This window comes from Thunnus thynnus, chromosome 11, assembly GCF_963924715.1.
Source record: "Thunnus thynnus chromosome 11, fThuThy2.1, whole genome shotgun sequence".
NCBI lineage: Eukaryota > Metazoa > Chordata > Actinopteri > Scombriformes > Scombridae > Thunnus > Thunnus thynnus.
In genome coordinates this window covers 6243420-6257228 of record NC_089527.1, presented here as the reverse complement: position 1 = coordinate 6257228, position 13809 = coordinate 6243420, and the positions used below count along the sequence as shown (strand labels likewise).

Here is a 13809-nt window from a genome sequence, read left to right as displayed (position 1 = left end):
GCATCTTGTGTGTGTTTACTCTTTGGTAGAGGAGGTATGACGCCATTGACATGCGACCAAATGAAACGGTCCGTTACTTTGATTAAATTACAGATTTCTCTGGGTTTGAAACTTGTTGGAAACATTTGGGATAATGTAAGTACACAACTCAACAACATATATAACATAGGTCTAGTTGTTTTTAGACATTTTAATGTGGAATAATTGCATATTATACCTTTAATGACTGCCATATCTCTATATGATTCTGCTCAAGTGTCCGTTAGCAAGATGCTCCGCCACCATCAGTGTGTGTGTGAATGAGTGAATGGTATGAAGGTAGAAATATATAAGAGTATAAATGGATTTACCATAAAGGAATGCGGTTAAAGCTAATAATTTTCCCTCTTGTGATCGCTTCAGTATGTTATGACATTACGGTCCAGTTGAAAGTCTGGCTGGTCCTTTACCTTCACACGACCTGAACAATATTCAAGAAAGCTGTTAGAACTGTATGATTCTCTATTTTTTAAATCACACCAGTAAAAAAAAAAAAAACTGCAGAAAGGAGAGGTATTTTCTCAACAGCTAACTTTATGGAGATGTGATGTTTTTATTGGGCGGTGTGGTTATATTTTCTGCTCTGTGGGCTGCCTGGTGGGCCTCCTGGGTTTGCCTTAAAGGCCTTATGACTAGTGGATCATTAGCAGCTTGGCTGAGACACCGGCAGGCAGGCAGGCGCACACGGGGATATACACATTAGCACACATGCACACAGCAACACACACATATCCTCATTTTATACCCATTAAAAATAGTCTCCTCTGATCTTCAGTTAGCTGCATCAGCAGAACTGGAAGTGCTTCTTTTTTTTTCCTGCTCCTTTTTTTTTTGCAGCATATCGTCATATCAACACATCATAAATGGACATAACAACAAAGCTCATACATGACTGCAAACAGGCTTTAGCTTATATATATATATATATATCTTTACTGCAGAGGAGGCATGACTGCATATATAAAGTCTGCAAAATACAGGAATTTGCCCGAGGCGGTGTGAATGGCAAAAATGTTTCTACTGTAAAGAAAATGCGTCACTCATTTCCAGGCTTTATGAGAATACATATGAATGTATAACGACACAAGCTGGACTGGAGAAGTCTGCACACAACGTTCACATAAAAAGACACGTCATTAATTTACAGCAAAACAACAAAACAGGACCTGAGAAACATGAGAACTATAAAAGAAAATGACTACAGTCCTCATGGAACATTTTTTAATGCTTGAATTTGCTTGAATGCATCATATAAAGGTAATGTTTCCAGAAAAATGCAGTTTTATCCATCTAGAATAGGAATGATAAAAACAGAATACCGTATTTCCCTGAATATGAGATCTTATTCTGGAAAAAAATGGAAAAAATTGGGTTTGTCTTTATTACGTGTTCATAAAATACAGATGTTCCTTTTTGACTGGAGAGATTACATTATATAGGTTGTTTGTAGCCTTGCAAGTTCATTTATAGTGAGTCTTTTTTGAAAATGTTTGCTCAGTTTAACCTGCAGGAGTTTCTGAGTAGAAATGAATTAATGACGAGTGAAAACGAGTCCAAAAAAACATCTCCGGACATTTTTTTTTTTACTAAAGAAACACACCGGCGGGCTGAATCATCTGTCAAACAGCAAAGAATACAAGCTGTCACAGATGAGCTCAGAACGACTACATGACAGGGATTTAAAGAAAAATATTTCACTTTTTACGAGAGAAAAAAGGGCTGCCAGGATCTCTTTGGATTAATAGTGTCTCAGGGAAACATTCCCAACAGGACAGGAGTGTGAAAGTGTGTTTTATTTGGGCCAATACAGTCATAATATAATTAGTTAAGTACACTTAGGTAAAACTAAGCTTTATGATAAATGGTTGTAATGTTCAGATTTTGTCTTTTAACCCGTTTATATCATGTTGGAAATAGCTCACTACAATTCAACCATAAGAGAAAATCTCCAAAATGATCATAAAGTTGACTCAACACCTCTGTTCAACAAAGAATGAACATTAAAAGGATTTATTATAAGGCCGTTGTAGTCTAGTCTCAGCCAGGAGGAGCTGATGACTGTATATTCACATGTTCAGGATAAAGAATGTGTTTTAACAGTCTGTGTCGCAGCTCCCCGCTGTGATAAAAACCATCCGAGTCACATCGATGTCCTTCACATACATGAGAAACAGCAGCGCGCTCGCATGCCGTGCCAGTTCCTCTACAGCCCGGCATATTTGTGTCCAAAGCAGGCCTGTCACACTCACCGCTCATCTGCACAACAGACCGAAGACTGCGTGACAGTCTTTGAGTGTGTGATGTACCCGCTGTTAGCCCGATGTGGCTCTAACCCCTTCAGATTCTTACCATTATTTCTTATTTCCCTGCTGTACTCGTTACATATACTTCTGAAATTAAATTACTTTTGTTTTTCTGCCTGCTTACAGCGTACCAGCTGTGTAAATCACTTGTTCTCCTTTCAGAAAAACAACAACCCACGTTAGCTTTCCTGCTCGTGAACGCACGTCTCGTCCCCCGCCACCTTAGCCTCGCGTCGGACGAGCCGCCGGAACAAAAGCGCACCGCTACAAATGCTTAGATGTTTATGTTTTCCAAACCAGAGTGTGTGAGATGAAAGACAGTTGAGGACAGTTATGGAGCATAAAATGTAGTCCAGAGGCTGGTAGCAGAAGTAGAATCCTGGGAAAGGTCAAAGGTTAGGCTGCTGTGGCTCCTTAGGGGGACATTAACCCTTGAGCTCTGTGTGTGTGTGTGTGTGTGTGTGAGAGAGAGAGAGTGATGAAGAAGTTGATGAAGAACAGGAAGGACAGTAATCATAGTGTGTGTGTCTAGGAGAAGAGTGTATTATTGATAAAACACAAATGTCTGATCAGCGGGACTCCAGGAATGTCACGCTCAGTGTGTGTGGAGTCGGACAGACACACAGACAGACAGTGTGTGTGTGTGTGTGTGTGTGTGTGTGTGTGTGTGTGTGTGTTGGCTGTGAAACATCTGTCAACACGTCTGTCATCAGGAGAATTAGCTTCAGCGTGCAGGAGGAGAGTGTGTGTTACAGAGAGCAGATGGAGCAGACAGGACTGAAACATTTTAAGTGCACTTTTTTTCTCCTCTCTTTCTTTCTCTCTCTGTGGAAGTCTTCACGGGTCGGTACGTTTCCCAGTCGAAGAAACACAAACCTAAGAGCACAGACTGTATATAAGAGTGGACGTAGCGAGGTGTAAGGTCACCCACTGGTTTACTTTGGAGCCAGTTTGAAGCCCAGAGTCGCAGCTTATGGTCAGCACCATATTTTCTGTTTGCAGCCAGGATCTTCCAAATAGCCCTCGGACCGTTAGCTTGATTGCGCTAACAGGACAGGTATTGTAATCAAGTAACAATAAACTTACTGGAATATTGTGACAGTTGTGTGACTCAGTGGGAGTCCTGGAGCCATTGGGAGCAGCAGATGAGCCAGCTGTCAATCACAGCTGTCAATCAACACCCACACAGCAGACATCAAAGCTACTTTAAGTCTTCAAATCTTATTAACGGAACAATAATTTCCAGAATGGCCACCAGCAAACTTGTTAGACAGCCTGAATTTAGAGATTCAGACCATAATGACTCGTTTCTAGAGAGAAGTTGAAGTTTTTTAGGAGTCAAGCTGGGTTAGCTGCTGCTCGCTGGATCCAAATTATATTCATTCCCATCTGGTTCACTTAGGATCCCCTTCTAATACTGCTGGTTTCAGATCTGAATGTAAATATAAACTAGTAACCCAGTGAATCTCTATAAGCTCTGATCAAGTGTCTCTGACACAGGAAGCAGAGTGTGAACTGTGACGTGCAGGTGTGTATCGCTGCTTTTTTGAACCCTTACTGGTGATTGGTGGAGCATCATGTTGCTGCAGACGTTGGTGTTTTCTCTCTATGTGGGTTGACTGCATCTTGAATTGGGTCTAGTTATGGTCTTGTCTGTTTGAATCCGGTCTAAATACCCTCAGTTCAGTTGAAAAACTTTGGGTAACTTTCCCATGGCTCAGTTTTGGACCGATGAAGACTTCTTATCACATCAGACTCTCCAGATGAGATAAATCTGAAAATGCTCTGCTTCTGGTTTTATAAAACGATGACAATAAGTACGCTCAGACAAAGTCAGGGGCAGCAGGGCTAAGAAGGAAAAGTTCTGTCATCTCTAACTTTCTCTGTAATCATTCATTATTAATGTCAGTACAGCTGATCAGTTCACACAGCTGCCATCACGTCGTATTTGTGTTGATTTTGTGACGACTTTGCAATCAAATTATAGTGATTTGATCAAAATCTCTGCACTAAAGTGAAGGAGTCAGAAGTGTTTGCATCAGTATTCATGAGCACATATATTTACTGTGTTTGCTGATGGTTGCTACACAGAGCGCTGTTATATTTAATCAATAATGTTTAAAATATTAAAATAACTCCTGTATATGGCCTCGATGTGAAACTTGTTGACCTTTCCATGACTTTTAAAGAGGAAGTTTCCATGACCTAAAAAACTTTGCTCTGTTTTGATTTGTTTATGTTGTTTTTAAGCTCGGAGACGTTCTGAAAAGGCATAAATAGTCTCTGGTCTCGACTCCGGTCGAGCTTGTTTTAAAGAAACACACATATAAACCAGTCTCATGCAATAAAAGGGTAAAACATTCTGGCATGTTCACATTGGAAAAAATCCCACAACTGATTAAATTCTCTCTCTGTCACTATCAGCAACACGACTTCTCAAAGAAAAAGAAGTTGCTGGACCTTTGGGATCCTTTAATAGCTCATAAATAGCTGCCAATCTGTCATAAAGTGACCCTTCCTGGCCATCTAGTTTTCCATATTGGCTGAAACATGCACACTAAAGTTATTTGCAAACATTAAAATAACCCAGGGCTGATAGGTGTAACACCAGAAACAATGGTGTTATTAAGTGGAGAAAAAAAAAACGCTGTTCACACGTCCCAGGCCGTTCACAAACACACATTCTGCAGGTTTCACACATTCCAAAACCCCTCAGTTAACACTGCATGAGTTCATAGCTGTGAAACCCATCAGAGCTTCCTATTATCCAACGACAGAGGAACCTCTCTGTTGGGTCACAATGGCAGACCTGTGACTAACAGACGTCACCGGATTCCTAACATTTGTTTTAACCTGCTTAGACGGACAAACGGGTGAGAATTTTAATGACATAGACTCAAATAAGGCCCCCCCCCCCCCCCCGGCCTCGTTACAATCGACACGCCAGAACAACAAGAACATTGACGTCTCTCATTGATACAAAAAGAACAATCAATAACGTTACCTCATACATGTGGGGACAAACGTCCAGTCGATGGCTATTTTTTTGTGTTTTTTTTGGAGAGTCTCCAAATCTGCTAACCAGGCCATCGAGTTCATTAAAAGAGCTTTGTTAATGTCATTATGTTACACACAATGAACTAATGATCTCTCACTCTCAGTTGACTTGAAACCTCGTTCCTGTGTTTGTATTTCCTGCTGGTTTGGTATGTTGGTATGTGCTGGCAGAAAGGACAGCGTCGGTATGTGTAACCAGATTGAAAAGGTTGGGTTAATTAAAGATAATAAAGCCGCGTTGGTTCTCTCTTTATTAGCTGTGTTAGTTACTGATAGTATCACAGCTTAACACAAATATATCTGTCAAAATCCAGCTCATCACTCAGATCCATCATCCTCCAGATAAATCAGATTTACCTGCATCTCCTGACGAGATCGTCCTCCTGAGAAAAATGATATAAATCAGTTGTTAATGCAACAAATATTAACATTCAAGTGATAAAAGCTCTCTAGTGGCTGCATGATGGGAACAAAGAGGGACACTGACCCTATTTTCTGTGATAAATTGATGTTGATACTTTGTCATAAGCATTAATAAATCTGGTTATTTATTTACATATTTATTTACTCCTGTATTTTTGAAAGCTAGATGGTCTGGCTGCAAATGTGTGTGCGTGTCCTCACTGTAATTGCAATCTTCAAAGACGGTTTCACAGCATGAGAGAGAGAGAGATCTGATGAAGACCTTTTAGCTTGTAGAAGGAATTCCTGCCACACCTGCAGAAAACATTCCAATAACTTCTTCTGTGAATAATTAATCGGATGATATACCGCCACGGAGAGAGAGAGAGAGAGAGAGAGAGAGAGAGAGGCTGTTGAGGTAATAGGGAGGCAATAAAAATACATAACGAGAGGAAGAGCAATTAAAGGCGACGAGAATGTGACAAACATTAAAACACGCCCGAGGTGACCCAGCTGTGACTCAGAGGAGAACAAAGTGACACACATCACCACATTGGAAAAATATATCAATAACAGGGCTACAATCAGGAGAAGCCTCTAATAATAACTCATTTAGTTTCCGTAGATTCATCCTAGTTGCCCAAATTAAAATCTAGGGCTGGTCTAAAAAAAAACTCCTACAGGAAGAAATGAGTCAAAATATCAGAGGGGAACATTATCACAATACAGCTGAAGTACAGTATGATCCAGATTTTATGATACAGATTTTATAGTCTGTAGTTGACTAATGTGGAGGCAAATTGAGGGAGAGCTTGTTGGAACGGCCGGTTCCTCTGTGCAGTGTCGTCATCCTGTATATATGGAGCGATAACCTTTGATAGTTGTATTGACAAAACTGTTAATGAAACAGAAGGAAAGAAAACTGGATGGTGTGGTGCAGCTAATGTGGTCTAGGAAGATGGTTTGCAGTTGGTCAAAAGTGCAAATTCACATCAGAGTTCACCAAAGTTGAACTTAACGTACAATGCACTGCATGAGGAGTGTGAGGTAGATTCATTTGTAGCTAAAAGGCACTGCTGACTGCAACTGAACTGTCAAATTCTTTCTCAATCTTGTTCTTCCTACGTGTTCCTACCAGTTTACTGAACTTTGCTAGCTTGCTGTGCTACATATAGCAACCTCTTGAATTTGTACTACATTGTACATTTCTCAAGAAACGTCAGTACAAAGTCAAAAGGTCGTGATATGTAACCAAGCGGCAACCTCCAGGGCTGTAAAATGAAGCTAATGTGGAAGTGCCAAAAACTGCAGTTCCTTGAACGGCCACTTGAGGCTCCAAAAGCGAGTCAATCCCCATAGACCCCCATGTTAAAATGCCCATAAACATGTTTACAGCCTGGTACAAAAAATGGTTTTGGTCTCTGTAGCTAATTTCCTCTTTCATGACAACTGGACATTATGCATAATGAAGGACATGGCTGCTTTGAGTGACAGGTCCGCCAGCTGCTAGGTGGCTTGTTTCAGCCATTCGGCCCCGCCTCTTTGCCCATTTTTGATTGGCTGGGAGTTAGGCAGCGTCACGCACTGCCAAGATGGCGACGGCCGGAGCGGCTCACTTTGAGCTTCAAAACCGCTCTTCAGAAACCAACAGGTGACGTCACGCTAACTACGTCCATATTTTTATACAGTCTATGTATGTAACGCAACAAGCTAGCTTAAATGGAGTTGTGTTCCTGTGCATGCGCAGTGGTGTCAGTTCATTGTTGGTTTGGCTCCAAACATGAGATTTGTTGACAATGAGAAAAATATATAAAATATAAAAAAAAATATATACATAAAATCGCCAGACTCATCCTTTAACTTGCAGCTTTTTGTGATTCTACCAATTTACACCATCGCCGCTAGAACTGTGTGTGTTGCATCGCTGCGACTAGACAATCACAACCCCAAAAACAAACGGGGGCTGTTTTGTAATTCAAATTAAATTCAGGCTTTGACTTTCAGCATATTTTGACCACAGATAAGTCTGCAGTTGAACACAATTTGAATGACAAAACTGAAAAATAGGCCGTGTTCTTTTATTTGTATTCTGTTATTTGAGTTCACTGATAAACACTGGTCTGCATTCAATAATTTAAAGCTCCATTAATCAATGTGTTCGGCCACCTGGAGGTAGTGTAACAAGCTGCAAACACAACAGCTGACATATTATCACTGTACATATTTATTTACACAGCTAGTAAACATGGAGCAACATTTGTTTGGATACATGTTTTTGACCTGACAGATATAAGTCACTCAAAATGATCTTTTTGGCTGTTTTTGTCTGCTGCTAAACGCTCCACTATGTCCACCAGCTAGCTGCTAACTCTGTCTGCTGTTTGGTGCTGAGCAGACAGTACGCTGTGTATTTATCTGAGTTTTTATGCTGAAAACAGCTGTCTGCTGTTGCTGGAAATGAGGCTGATGAGAGAGGAGATTCCCGGTCGGAAAACCACAAAAAATGAGCTAAAACGTTCAATAAAACTGAAGAGAACTGCAGATTTAGTGATGAGTGACTTTCACATTACATGTATTTATTTGAACAGTTCTCAATATATAAAAATATCGATTGGTGCAGTTTTAACACACAAAAAATCATTATTTTGATACACTTTTTCAGTCTGTACGTTGCTTGCAGTCATCATATCAAATCATATTGATCCTGAGCTCAGTGATGATGAAGTCGCACCACAAACTCCTGCCTTTAGCTGTCAGCCCGTGACAGTAAGCCCTCTCTCTCCGACAGCAAACTCACAATGTGACGAGGAACGACCGTCAACACCACCTGCGCTGATGATGCTAATACTCACCGGCTCATCTCAAACAGAGCCTCCGCGTTTTCATAAATCACACACATTTACACACAAAGTTACCGTTTTTCATTGTGAAAGAAGATGTAGTGAGTAAAGCTTTCAGCCTGGGAGGCACTCTGACAGGGGATGGGTTTTTTTTTTTTTTTATCAGTTTGTAGTGGAGTGTCAGTTTATGGAGAGCCGAGCAGGAGCGAAGCACAGCTTAACTAGGACACAAAAAGAGCGTTTCCAGGGAGAGGAGAGCAAGGACAAGCAGGTGAGCTAGATTGGTGTGATATCACAGGAATGGCTCCGGGGCTGGAAGTGTGTTTGTGAGAATGACGTGAGGCAGCAGAGACTAATACATTGAAAAGAGCCTTTCTTCTTCAAAGCCTTCTGATCACAGGACTTCTCTCTCTCTGTCTCTCTCACACACATATACACAAAAACACAGCCGCGAGTGTGAACACACATCCTTCAATGCGCCCCTTCCTGCTTCTCTCCTCACCTTTCTTGCTCTTTCACAAACACACACTCCACATGTAAATGTACAAAGAATGTGTGTTATAGAAGCCTTCGGGGACGTGGCTCTTATCATGGCATGTACTCACTGGTTTGTCCTTTCATAAAAAAATGAGGTGAGCAGACCCCAAAGGGTTTAGAAACAAGGTTGGAAGGATGTGGGACTGACACTCAGACAACCACAATATACTGGACAAAGGAAACGCACAAATGCTGTCACACTTCACACACAATCTTACTTCTATGAATACGACTAAGAGGTTCTTTTATACAGAGATCCCATAAAGAAGATCCACCATTAAGCCGCCTTTGCTTTTTTACACTGAACCAAACAAAGCTGGCATAATGCCGCCCCTGTTAGTGCTTTTACATAGCATTCTCCGGATTCAGAGGCATGGCGTTAACACAAGAGCGTTAGCTTCCTGTCCCACCGTGCCGGCTTTCCCTTTTTACACAGACGTCGATCCAGCTTTGTGACTACCCTCCCTACTCCGTACCTGTCCGTACCTTTTATACAGAACAGGCGGAATAAAGGCGCAGCATTCCTGACTGGAACAGGCTGTTTAAAAGGGGCTGCAGCCATGCTAGCAACTCTGTAGCTGTGTCTCAAATCACATACTTCTGTTAGTACACTTTCATGTAGTACACTGTGTACACTATGTACTGACAGGGTAGTGTTGTCTCAAATCAAACACAGCCTTTGTGCACTTACCAGAAATGACAATCTCAAATTAGCATTAGCTAGCGTTAGCATTCGCGTTATCGTACACGCTACCAAATCATTACAGACTGCTAAATTAACCCAAAAAACATACTGATGGCTTATATCCCACAACAGTATAGTGGTGCTTAGTGCTAAAAAACACATGTATAACTTACATTTGTTTGAAAAGTGGTCCCTCCCCTTCCGCTACGTAGCCAAGATGGCGACCATTGAGGGCGAGAAGTGTCCATAGTTCCACACTCAACTTTTTGACCATTTTGAGTGCACCATCTGGGTTCTCACTGTGCATTTTTTCATACTTCTCAGTGTGAACGCACTTATGCACTCAAAATGTTAAGTGTAAGTACAGAAGTATTTGAGACACAGCATGTGAGGCTAAATGCTAACTTAAGCATGCTAACATTCTTACAATGACAATGCTACCATGCTGATGTTTAACAAGTAATGTTTATCATGTTCATGATTTTAGTTTAGCATGCTAGCTAAATTCAGCACAGATATCATGAGTTTTTAGGTATTGGATGATAAACCAAAGTATTGGACAAACTGAAATTTTGACCTAATGATGGCGCTAGATGGGAAAGTCAAGGGATTTATCAAAGTGATCATTTATATTCATGCACATACATGTTAAGGGAAATCCCTCATTAGGATTCACTAAATTGTGTTCTAATCCATGTAGATGTTGAAATATTTCACAGGATATGTGAAAGATTTGACCTGCTGGTGAAACCAGAGGAAAAGTCAAAGAATGTCCAAAATCATAAGGATTCATCCTCTGGGGACAGTGATTGGAAAAAAAACTCATGACAAGCCATCTGATAGTTGTCAACTGACCAACCAATGTTACCATAGAGCCTGAAATGCACACACACACATACAGTTTGTCATGAAAACTCTTGACTGGTACTGTACACCACACACATCTTACTCATACATGTGTATGAAGACAAATACAGTCTCTACAACTATAAAGTTCCTCTCCGCTGAACTCTTTGGGAGACGGACCTGTGCAACAGCGGATAAGCATGTCCATCAGCAGGAAAACTTTTGTTTTAGGTACAAACATGACTCGGTAAAACTCAGGAAAACATTGTGGTTTGAGTTCAACTGCTTTGTTAATGTTCTAGGACCTTTGCTGACATGTTTAAAAGAAAAAAAAATACTCGGTTCATTGTTAAAAGAAGCAATGCTGACTGATGACTGAAACAGGAAACGAACAGCAATATCCCATGTAAACTTTATAAATAATCAATATGTAACCATTTATTTGTTTCTGTGTTATTATTTTCATCCATGGTTATCCATATCAAAACTGTACGTCCAACTGTTTGTTAAATGGACAAAGACACACACACACACGCTGCTTAGTGGTGTCATTTTTTGTGAGTAAGCGGATGAACCATGTCGCATTACGCTGGTTATTTCCAGCAGGAGATACAACAGCTGCAGGGATTTCCAGGGGACCACTTTCTGTGTTTGCTTTCTGGTGTTTGAGATGATTTCTGTTAAACTGAAGACTGAGAGCTGTAGGAGGTTTGTGCTCCTTTGCCCTGATCAACATCCTTCCTGCCAGAGTACACCGAAAAAATCTTGCAGTTTCCTAAATCTCTACAACGGAGGCTGTGACTAAAATGTTAGTATGACCACGGATAATAGGCGCAAATATGAGAAAATAGCTCTTTGGATGTTGTGATTCTGCTGCGAGATGAAAAGATATCCTCATTCAGAGCGGCTTCTGTCACACAGTCATGAAGAACTATACAATTCTTTATTATTTTGTATTATTCGATGTGTCAAACTGATTTTTTTTTATGTAGCATCTTTGTGTGATTCAAGGTAACCATCATAATCGGTTGCTGGTCAGAACAAAATTCTATCAAAGGAAAAGACTGCCCATACACAATATAATGTAATTTCCTGTGCTTTGTTCTCACACTAAACAAAAACAATTTGCTGCATAAAGGAGGTTTTAGTGATGAGAAATTGCTTTATACCATGTGTGGACAAGCCTGTTGCTCTTTCTAGACACACTGTTTTGTTCAGATGTTCAACACAATCACACTTCACGACACAAAGCAGAAATAAAATGCAGCCACAAGACACATGTGTTTGTTTTAAAGGAAAATCTTTGCTTTTACTGTAGCTGACCTCTTCCTCTCTGGGGGGGGGGGGGGGGGGGGGTTGTTGAGAGGCATTCTGGGAAATGTAGGAAGTATATATGAAAAAGTCAAGAAAGGTTAAGTTAAGAGGAAAACTTTTACATCAAAAATCTAAACACCAGAATATAATAAAATGCTTTTATTGTCGTTGCACAGCTGTACAAGGAAATTGAGTGCATCCCCTGAGCAAACAAAACACAAGCAGCAGAATCTTCAACAGATCAACACACACACATGCACTGCACATTTAAGACTACACATAAGTATAAAAAAGCAGGAATATATATATAAAATAATGTGAATAGATAAAATAGTCTGTATATTGCACTAGAGTTCAGTTCAGTAGCATTGTCCATTATTACACTGCGTTATTTAACATAATTCAGTTCTTTGACAGCACTCAGGTAAAAACTTTTCAGAAGTGTGGAAGTGTGGGTCTTGATAGACCTGTAGCACTTTCCAGAACACCTCATTGATCATTACTGATCAATAAAAACAGCGTATGAGCTGCCAAATGGGAGTTTTGGCCTGGTGCCGGACCTCAGAATCACTCTGCACATCTTATATTTATCTGTGTATCAAATAGATCTGGTGTTGTGTTCATTAACAGCTGTCTCTCTGGTTGGAAAAACAACTGGGCAGCAGGGCTTTGTAGGTCAGATTAAGGCCGCATTCAGACCAAATCCGGCAATGGATGAAAAACAGCAGCTCTGCCCGTTCATTTGAATGGGGGCAGTGTGTTTACTCTCTGGGGGTGGGGACCATACAGCTCTGCAAAAAACTTAAACCAGGCTCAACTTTTGTCAGAAAGCAACATGATGTCATCTGACAACGGCGCTACGTTGGCCAATCTTTTTTTGTTGTTGTTTTTTTTTTGCTTTGTACTGTTTGTTGTTGTGCTGTTGTATGTTTTGATTGTAATGGACTACAGATGCAAATTAGCTTCAAGCTAACTCTGGTGCAGTACATCATTTATGCTTAATACTGCACACTGTCCTGTTCAATAAATCAAATCAATCACATAAGTGGGCGATCAGACCAAAGAGGTTATTTAATTTATGATTTATAGTTGTTATTTTCAACAATATGTTTCACTTTTGTTGTTTCACAGAAAATGATCGCTAACATTATCCTGAACTCTGGGGGGGCGTTCTCAGACCTGCGCTGGTTTGTTTTCCCCCCTTGGTGCAACTCGTTTGGACAGGTCTGAACACAGCAGTCGTACTCAAGTGTGGACCAAAACAATGATACAGAGACCCTGTGAGGATGTGGTCTTGGTCTGGTCCCACAAAACCTCTGGAGTGGTTAGCTAGCGGTGGGAACATAATCTGATCTCTATCTGATCCAACCACTAGACATACTGTTGTTAGCAGAGAGCTGAGAGTGAATCGAGGTCTGACCTGGACTAGCACAACAAAGTATGTTGTGTTTTTGATATTTGGCTGATTGGAGCTTTTTCAGGACCTTCTTCCTGTGTTTTATGTGGGTGAGGAGTGAAAGTTCTCACATGGTGTGTAGAGATGCATTTCAGTTTGCTTGGATTTTTCTCTGTGTGAAAAGAAACCGAACCAAAGGGGAAAACGCACCAAGTTTGCCAACTCATCCATCCATCATCCAGCAAATGAACATGAACAGCATCAGGGACCAGCTCCCACCCCCCAATATAACGGAGTTCGCTAATGATATGCACATGACAGTAACGCTAGGTTAAGCTAATTAGCCATGCAAGCTAACATTAGGAGCTCATGTTTGAGCGAATAAAAACA

General features: G+C 40.7%; 1 long non-coding RNA gene across 1 annotated transcript; it reads right to left on the bottom strand.

Annotated features, from left to right (window-relative positions):
• Positions 1-5411: 5411 nt before the first annotated feature.
• Positions 5412-6716, bottom strand: LOC137192082 (uncharacterized). Its single transcript, XR_010930506.1, has 2 exons — positions 6024-6716; positions 5412-5782 (listed from the first exon to the last, which is right to left on the bottom strand). It is a non-coding gene; the product is annotated as an uncharacterized lncRNA (long non-coding RNA).
• Between the last annotated feature and the right edge of the window lie 7093 nt (positions 6717-13809).